This window comes from Sinocyclocheilus grahami, unplaced genomic scaffold (assembly GCF_001515645.1).
Source record: "Sinocyclocheilus grahami isolate Dianchi unplaced genomic scaffold, SAMN03320097.WGS_v1.1 scaffold414.1, whole genome shotgun sequence".
Lineage (NCBI taxonomy): Eukaryota > Metazoa > Chordata > Actinopteri > Cypriniformes > Cyprinidae > Sinocyclocheilus > Sinocyclocheilus grahami.
The window spans coordinates 203,817-213,660 of record NW_015505593.1 but is presented as its reverse complement, the minus strand read 5'-3'; the positions used below and the strand labels follow the sequence as shown (position 1 = coordinate 213,660).

The 9,844-nt window shown below is 39.3% G+C and overlaps 1 long non-coding RNA gene across 2 annotated transcripts; it reads left to right on the top strand.

Annotated features, from left to right (window-relative positions):
- Window positions 1-335: 335 nt before the first annotated feature.
- LOC107551104 (uncharacterized) lies at window positions 336-1,814 on the top strand. Of its 2 annotated transcripts, XR_001604728.1 has the most exons (3): window positions 336-387; window positions 1,176-1,269; window positions 1,757-1,814. It is a non-coding gene; the product is annotated as an uncharacterized lncRNA (long non-coding RNA). The 2 variants fall into 2 exon arrangements; XR_001604727.1 differs by lacking the exon at window positions 336-387 and having other exon boundaries at window positions 1,123-1,269.
- The last annotated feature ends 8,030 nt before the right edge of the window (window positions 1,815-9,844 follow it).

The following is a 9,844-nucleotide window of genomic DNA, read 5'->3' as shown; positions in this document are numbered from 1 at the left end:
GACACCGGAAGCCAGACACATTAAATTTACAAATGGCCACGCCCACTCTTACAGGAAAAATAAGGGGGATATGTTTATTTATGTAACGTAAACGCGTGATTTTTAATGCGTGACGTGCTTTAATGGGCGTACGCACGGAGCGGAAGGAGTTGCCATGGAAACGGGGCGCAGAGCTGCACATGTCACAAGGAAACACCTTGTCTCTCGCTGCTGTTTTCAGGTCAGTTTAGTCCCTAACATCACACAAATATTACATCTAACTGTTGTTGACACTTCTCTTACTTGTATTTGACTCGCTTCTGTTGTTTATTTACTTTATAGAAATGGTTTAATGTCTTTGAAAAAGTCCGTTAGCATCTCTACCGTTTTCAGACGACGTATCGTTAGGTAACGTATGCTAACTCTATGTTGTGCTCTTATTTATGAAAGTTTGGGCTTTTAATCAAATCTTTATGTCTAGATGAGAGCTTTTGACCGTTTTGTTGCGGTTTTGCTGGTAATTTTTCAATGGATGATTGGAAATTGCTTAATTTATTTAACCTAAACCTTTTACACTTTGCTGTTTACCGGTGACATAACGTTATCAAGGAGAGCGAAGATTGGCTGAAAACTAATCTAAAATTGTTTTGATCTTTTATGGTAAACAAATATTGATAAAACTGTTCTGTGATTTCAAGAGTGACAAAATAACCATTCTACAACAGAAGGGAGTGTCCAAGATTTCAACATTTCTGAAGGGAGCTTCTGACAGAGATGTAGGAAACGCTGAAAAAGCTCATTACATAACCTAATATGCATTTTTCACATATCTTCACAACATTTCGCCTATATCACCATGAATCTGTTATTTGCTTTTGGAAAAATACACCTTTTTGATTTATTACAGATATTTTAAGAAGGTTTTGACATCCTAACGCTTCGCGTTGACACCATAGGCGCTATATAAAATGAACAAGTAAACCTAAAATATAAATTCTGTTATCTTAAGATAACAGAATTTATGTTTTAGGTTTACTTGTTCATATTTTATTTATTATCTTTTGTATATATTTAATATATTATCCTTTTTATTTTTTTGCATTTCACCTCTGCTCTAGTGTGTTTCCTTCTAATAAACCTGGAACTGCATACTAAATATTGTTGGCTCTGTGTCAAATTGCTTGTTTTGTTCCTAGATTCTTCAATGCTGACGGCCTGCTGCACCCCAGCAGAGCTGGAGCGAACCTCCTGTCAGACAACATCTCCAAGATACTATTGACCATAAGACTAGTGAGTCAAATCTCAAACATACACTAGTGTTCAAAAGTTTGAAGTTGATTTTGTAATGTTTTGGAAAGAATTCTCTTCTGCTCACCTCTGCAATAATTATTTGATTAAATTAAAATATCTTACATACACCAAACTCTTGAATGGTTGTGTAAATTACAGTTATGACGTTCCTCCCACTTAAATTTTATGAAATGATACTCTGGCATATGTAGTCCATTCTATAGAGACTGTGTCTGTTCCCCAAATACTGAGAGCAAATCATATGTTTATTAAGGGATCTAGAAACATTCTGCATACTCTTTCAGTTTAAAGCTAGATTAAAAACACTTCTTTTTAGCCAAGCATTCACAAAACACATGTCATAACCTTGTACTCCATTGATGAAATAGTAAAAAGTGCTCATAATTTTTTGCCTGAAATATTATGAACAGCAGCTATGCTAATCTTTCTCCCTTTGCCTTCCTGTTTCTCTAAATGTCCATCCCAGGATTATTAGAAACTTCACAGCACCAGGACTTGTGGGGACTTCAGATGATGCCAATACTCAAAAAGACCTTAGATGATGGCAACTATAGATGGACATTCAAACTACCACCACTGCAACAGACTAGGAAGTCGAACACTGGGTTAAAAGATGCCTGTGGTTGAACTGGGTTTTGCAAACATTCTATATCTGCAAACATAATATTTTAATGCTTTAATACTGTCAAAAATACATAAAGCACCTTTAAGATGTTGTCTTCTCCTGTCTCCAGGTTGTTGGTATCAGACTGCTTTTTGGCTCTGACCCTCGCTTGCCCCTGGCCTCGTGTCTGAATTACCCTCTGGATTGATGTTTTCTTTGGACTGCTTTCTGGTTTTGACCCCTGCCTGTTTCATGGACTCCCCTTTTGCCCTGCTCATGGTTAGTTAGCTAGTTATCGAACTGTTGATTTGAATTCTCTGTTTCTTTGACTCCTCTTGCAGAAATTTGTTGTGCTCCTCTGGTTAACAGTGTAGCAGTTCAGTGAGAATAGTTGAATGTATATACTTTATTGGAATTCTGTATGTATCTGTTATAGGGCTGTGCGATTAATCGAAATCGAATCACAATCACGATTTGCTAATTGCGATTTGCTAATTGCAAAACCTGCGATGTGGACGCGATATTACTCTTCCAGAGCATATGCATGACTGCCAGCCTTGTGTGGCAGTCTTACTAACCAATAGAGTGAGCGCACCTCCATTCTCCCCAATCAGCACTGCTCTAGCCAACTGCGTAAACACCCACCATTAAAAAAAACAAACAGAAAGCGGGAGAGAGAGAGTGTGTGTGTGATTTATGACTATTGATCTAAAGGGTCAGATCAATAGTCAGGCAAATTAATACTAAAGAAAAAATGATGTAATATGAGATTACTTCGGCTTCGAAATGACAGACATCAAACAAAAAAGGTAGTGTTAATTTGCAAGAGCTGTGTCACAACACATATCAAGAGCTCCCTTATCGGTTCTGCTTTCAGTACTGGAGAGTAAAAGATACATTTCTAGATGTTTTTATTAGTACGTATACATTATCTTGCACATTTTATCTCCCCAACAGATTCTAATTTGAAATAAGTTTATAATGCATGTTCGCTATTCCCAATTCAGAAGACCGCACACACAGCCTGTGTCTCTGAATGCTTCTCATTCTCGCTCCTCTCTGCCGCGTCTCACGGAGGATCTGTTTACACTTGCCGTACATACGCTGTTTCGTAATGCTCGTTTATACTCCGTATACTCCACACCGCAAGCCTCTACGAGCACATCTGGCAATATGGACAAGGCTTGACGCACGGCTGCAACCTGTGTCAACTCACGCCTGTCTCCGTATTTAACACAAATGTAAATTCAGTTTAACTGCTTTGCTAATTTCACTGGGAAGAAATGAAACATTCAGCACATTTTCCACTTGTTCTTAAAATCCCAAATACTTAAAAACGAATAAATCATCCTATTCCTGTGAAATTCAGTAATTAAGTAAATTCTGTAAAAGTAATATTCCCTGTTGAAAAAAACAATAGAACCCCTCCCAAAACACAATAGAAAATGTTATGGATTTAAGGGTTATAATGGGAATTATATTGGTTTTAATGTAAACTATAATGGTGTCTACTGGTATTTGATGGATTCTATTGGTGGGATGTAAACTGGCAGATGGGAAACAATAGAACAGTAATTCCTATTGGAATAATGCCCGAAACACACTACAAAAAGGAATTTTGTAATTGTTTTAATGGAAACCATAAGAATTTCTGTGATGGTTTCTATTGTTTTTTTCAACAGGTTAACGAAACCCATACTGTGCTGCACACTATTGACAATATTAAGCTGAAGCTTGACTTTGCAAAATTAAAATCGCAAATCAAATCGCAATATCTGTCAAAAAAAATCTAGATAGATATTTAGATATTCTCCCCAAATCGCACAGCCTTAATATATTATGTGATATACATGTCATGTGTATATGTTGTCTTTCATTTACTAACTTCTTGTTTTCTTACAAAAAAAACCTAACACTAGCTTCTCTAATCTTTTTGTATTCTATCTATCTATTTGTTTTGTTTTTTATTATACAATTAACAAAAGTAAAAAAGGCCTCTAAAGCTAGCTTGCTCTATTCTTTTTCTATTCTATCTGTTTTCTTTTTATTTATTATGTAATAAAAAAAACTTGCTACGTGTACTGTTCAGCTAACTGAGACTTGTTAAAACACTTGCATATCATTGCTCTTTTGTTGATTTTGATTGCTTCCATTGTCCTCATTTGTAAGCCGCTTGTAACTCTGCTAAATGACTAAATGTAAATGTAATGTAAATGTGTATTTAACTAGATTTATAAATATTTATCTGTATTTTTTATTTTGTAGTAATGTAAATGTATTTGTTTTATATCTATATACATGCATTTGTATTTATGATTTCTCTCTCTATGTATATATATATATTTTAAATATCTGTATTTATCTAATTTTGATATTTTAATAAAGCAGTTTAGACTATATGAGTGTTTTTTTTATTCTGGATGAATTACATATTCTTTTGTATCTAGAAAGGGTAAATGTGGGCCATATCTAACCCAGAAGTCAGCCACATCTGGACCGGATCCGGTTCAGTTGTGGCTGACTTCTGTCAGCCAGACTCAGGTTGAGTCATCGCCGTCATTCCACGCGGTATGTGGGCCAGAAGAATGTGGGAGATGTGGGCCAGATGTCATTTGCTATCTGGGGGGTTGTTTTTCATGTCCCAGGTTGAAGCGAATACCCCAATGTGTATTTTAGCTCCCGGAATGCAATTTTTACCGGGAGACCCCCTCGAAATGCGGATAGTTTGGGCTAGTTTTGAGTAACAATTGGACGTGTTTTGTTATGAAAACCTGCCAACCCTTTCCCTCAAGCATATATCGCGTTATTTACACTCACGTGCTGTGTTGCTAATTAACATGATATAAATTCAGCTCTGTTGTTTTTATATGAAAATAAATAAGATGATCAAGACACTCAAAGTGCTTGCTATTTAATTCCATACGAAAGGCGTATTTATCATCCATTTTTACTTTAATACAAACATGTATCTTAGATTTTTATAGAAATATGACAACCATCACATATCTCACACAGAGATCGCATAGTGTTTAGGAATATTAAAGCATAAATACATAATCGCATCAAATCAGGTAAAAAAATTAAACATTTTAGAAGAGAACACAGCATCACGGTTGTCTGAACCAATCAGCATTAAGCTGTGTCGTCAGTCAGTCGTTTCCCATCATGCTTTTGATCAGCACAGTCGGTGGAGAGCAACTGCTCGACTGCACAATCCGACACAGCCGCCTCGCCGTCGCATAGTTTTTTGGTACACATCAGCATGACAGCAGAGCAAGTCGGACGTAACTCGGACATTTTTCTAACTGGCATGCATTAGGGATGGGCGATACCCCTTATTTTGTTTTCGATACGATACCGATATTTTTCAAGGCAGTATCGACGATATCGATACCGATTCGATACTTCTGAACTAAACTTTTAAATTATGAAATGTATTAAATTATTAAATTACTAAGAGTAAAATGGGTAATGATTAGCACTTAACTTTATGTTTAAAACGCATTTTAACATTCAATACGCCTTAATTGTAACTTATTAGGTTGTATTTTTGTTACACATGGTTCAAATATGTTTTTTGTTTACATATGATTCAAATCTATAAATACTACAGTTGAACTATGGTCACTTTAGTAAAACCATGGTTCATTTTCATAAGGGACTGCCAGTGACCGGCTGTTGCATCCATAAAATGCAACCTTTTTATTCTGACAGTGTATGATTTCTATTAGCATTACAGAATAGAACATGATCAATATTATCTTTCAACGTTCAATTTAAATAAAAGTAATTTCACAAACTATGTAGGCTACAATTTCAGTTTGTTTATTGTGAAATAACTCTGTCCTTCTGTCCTGTGATAAGCATTGTTCAGGGCTGCCGTTCCCAAAAGCTTTAATGCTTTCTTATGATACTTTTGGGAAACGCAGCCACGTTTGAATGCACTGTCATAAGTGAGTGAATGCTCTCTGTGATTGATTAGTTCTGTCTTGAAACATTTGCGTGTCCAGATGAGCAGGAAAATAGTTATATCCTACACAATTACTCGCTAACAAAGGTTATTCGTCCAATTCATTGCATATTTTTTGTTTGAGTATCGATACTTTCGATCTCGCGTCAGACCACATGTAAGGATGAATTGGCTGTTGATAGCCCCTTTGATTTTGATTGCCAGTTAGATTTTAAACCCACCACAGGGTGTCCGGTAAGAGACTTGGTTAACAGATGCAGTCAACAGGTGTCTTATATCTGGGAATAACCCTTTTATTCGTCACTACAACACTCAGTTACTTGTCGGGTGTATACAGGTGTATGTGGTTTTCTACAAAACACAGAAAATGCACATAAGTATAAACATACATGGTAGTAACCTTAGAAAACAATGTTAGAAAACATATACATACTGAATAGTGGATTAAATACAGCTATTTACGGATTATTTAGGTGGAACGAAGCTTGTTATATCATACATTGCCATAGATTAAACCGCACACAGCTTTGTTATCCCATAGACTAGAATATAGCTTAACAGCTGTGCTTTGTCTGGGCTTGTCCCACGCACATGCGCATTAGGTAATTTACAACTTAAAAATATTTAAAAATGAAAGCTTTAACAATCAAGTGAACCGAATCATACATGAAACTTAAATAAATAACATCAATATGAACAACTAAGCATAAAAGTAATATAGATTGCAACATCAGTTTAAAGACACGATCGCCTCATGTTGCTAGCTTACATACACTAATGTACATCGGAACGGCAAAGGTATATATAAAACAGATTAACGTAATGCACATATGATAGTTACAAAGATCAAATATCACACACTTACTTTTCATTGACGCACAACACCCGTGAAAGTAATAAACATATATTATGCACAACGGCAGAGGTTTAATGACCGCATCGGCGCTCTGATGAACTCAACTCCAAGCGCCATGGGTGGGATATTCGCCTGTGTGTAGGTCGGCCAATTCTGACTGGCTGCCGCGCGGGATGCTGCGCATCTATCAATCTCAGCAGAAGGAAAAAAGACGTGATCAGCACTCATATTAGTTTGACAAATTAATCGTCTTTTTAACAGCCACCCCCAGATTCTCGGAAGAGAATATGTACAATTACACAAGGCCTCTAAATTATAGATAAATGTACAGTAGTCTTACGTTACTCAGGAATATTGGGTAATCGTATGAGACGTGCTACTGGACGTGTGTATGTTTTTACGCCCACCTTGATATTAGCTATCCTCACTCGGCCATCGGCCCCTGGGAAAACTTCTTACACTCGGGTTAACTGTGGGTCTACTATCATAACTGTGGTGCCAGCTTGAATGTCTGATGTGTCGTCTTGCCACTTCTGACGAGTCTGAAGGCCAGGAAGGTAAAACTTCAAGAAGTGCTTCCAGAAGTGGTCTGCGAGGACTTGGCTTTGGCGCTGTCTGCTTATGAGCTCTGACTCTGGGTATACCACTGGAGGTAGGGAGGAATCTGGCCGCCCCATCAAGAGGGAGTTTGGAGTGATGGGGTCTGGGTCCGCAATGTCAGAGGAAGTATAACCCAAGGGCTTAGAATTTAGAATTCCCTCAATCTCCACTAACACAGTTTGTAAAACTTCAAAGGTAACTGACTGAGCTCCGATAGTTGCAGTCAGCGCTTGTTTGAGGGAGTGGATTTCTCGTTCCCAGCAACCTCCAAAGTGAGGAGAGCTTGCGGGGTTAAATTGGAATTGGATTTGTTGTCTGGCCAGCTGTCTCTGAAGCTCAGGGGCAAGAGCTGCAAATGCTTCTTTGAGTTCCCTTTCTCCTCCCTTAAAATTGGTGCCCTGATCTGAGATGAGTTCAAAAGGGGCTCCACGTCTAGCTGTAAAGCGTCTGAGAGCCATGAGGAAAGAATTGGCATCAAGGTTATGCAGGAGATCAATATACACTGCTCGAGTGGTTAAGCATTTGAAAATCATACCCCATTTCTTTTCAGTTCTTCTACCAACCTTGACAGCATAAGGCCCAAAGCAGTCCATACCTGTAGAATAAAATACAGGTCTGAATAAGCTTAAGGGAGGTCGGCCATTTTGGGGATCTCTGGATTCTTTCTCCATATTTGGCACTCTATACACCATCGTTGCCACCTCTTAACAGCTTCCCTGCCACGAGGAATACAGTATTTGCGGCGAAGTTCAGCAAATACTCTCTCATATCCTGGATGATGGAGTTTAGCATCATAACTTTGTATGATAAGCTGTGTGATCGGGTGTTTTGGATCAAGCACGATGGGGTGTATAGCCTCTTGCTGAAGGTAAGGACTGTGAATGTCGACCTCCAACTCAAATCAGCTGGGTTTCAATGTCTAGTTCAGGTGCTAATGCTTTTAAGCGACTGCTATGGGTGAGAGGTTTACCAGCTCTTAACTGTTCAAGATCCAGGTGGAAAGACTCTTTCTGTGACTGTTGTAAAAGAGTGACTTCAGCCACTCTGTAGTCATCAGCTGTCAGGCTGTCAGCAGCCGCTCCGTGAGAAGCTGTGGACTCTATCAGCTCTTGAAAGGTCTTATAATGATCAGTGTCAAGGATTGAGGAGCTGGTGAAGTATGCAAGTGTGCACACCCCTGTTTTGCGCAGCTCATCTCCTTCTATTTCCACCGGATGTGGTATTTCAGGCCACAAGCTTGGAGCTTCTTTTAAGAATGAAGGTCCCTGATACCAACGGCTGTCTGGACCAAGCTCGGTTAGAGTTTGTCCTCATGTGATGTCATCAGCTGGATTGTTGCAAGATGTCACAAACCTCCAGGTGTGCTGATCTGTGAGATCTTGGATCTCTGCTACTCGGGTGCCGACAAAGACCTTGAATCTACAAGACTCAGATTTAAGCCAAGTAAGGACTGTGGTTGAGTCAGTCCACAAGGTAATATGATGAATGGGCAAGGTTAACTCAGTTCTTACCACTTTGGCCAGTTGAGCACCAGTTAGCGCCGCACAGAGCTCTAGGCGTGGAATGGACTGCTGTTTTTTGGGTGCTACCTTTGATCTTGCCGTAAGAAACGAGACTTCCACTTCTCCCTGCTGGTCTTCTGTCCTTAGATAGGCCACTGAGCCATATGCTCATTCAGAGGCATCACAAAAGATGGGTATGTCTCGTTGGCTTGTTTCTTTGTCTTTGTCCAGACTGGTGTAACACTTTGGGAGGGAAATACACGGTAGTGAAGGTAGTTCTGCCTCCCACTCCATCCAAGTCTCTGAAAGATCAGGGTCGTCCCAGTCCCTTTTTTTGTCCCACAAGCGTTGGACTATGAGCTTTGCCCTGGTGGTTTATGGAATGAGGTAGCCCAGGGGATCGTATTGACTAGCCAGGATTCTGTAGATGTTACGCATAGTGGTCTCAATGCTCTCTATGGGACAATACCTATAGGAAATGGTGTCTCTTTGGGGGTTCCAAAGCAGTCCCAGAGCAGATTCTTGTGTATCTGTTTGTCCGTGAGAAATCCAGAGCTCAGTACTGGCTGATTTTAACTCTGATGGTAGATGGTTTATGGTTGATGGCTGATTACTGGACCACTGTCTTAATTCGAACCCTCCATCTGCCAGTAAGGTTCTGAGTTTGTCGACGAAGGCCTTTGTTTCTACTGTCGTTGTGAAGCTTTGCAGACAGTTGTCAACATAAAAAGACTTCATAACAGAATGCCTGACATCTTCTCCAGGTTCACTGTGATCCAAGACATGCTTTTGAAGGGCATACACTGCACAACAGGGACTGCAGGTGGTCCCGAAAGGAAAGGACTTGCCACTCAAAAACACTGGGTTGTTAATTTACCTTGAGATCTCTCCACAGAAATCGCAGAAGTGGTCTGTCTTCTGGGAGCAACCTGACCTGGTGGAACATCCCCTGTATATCACTGCTGACTGCAATGGAGTGTTCGCGGAATCGGAGCAGAACAGCGAGTAGAGATGGTCCCAAT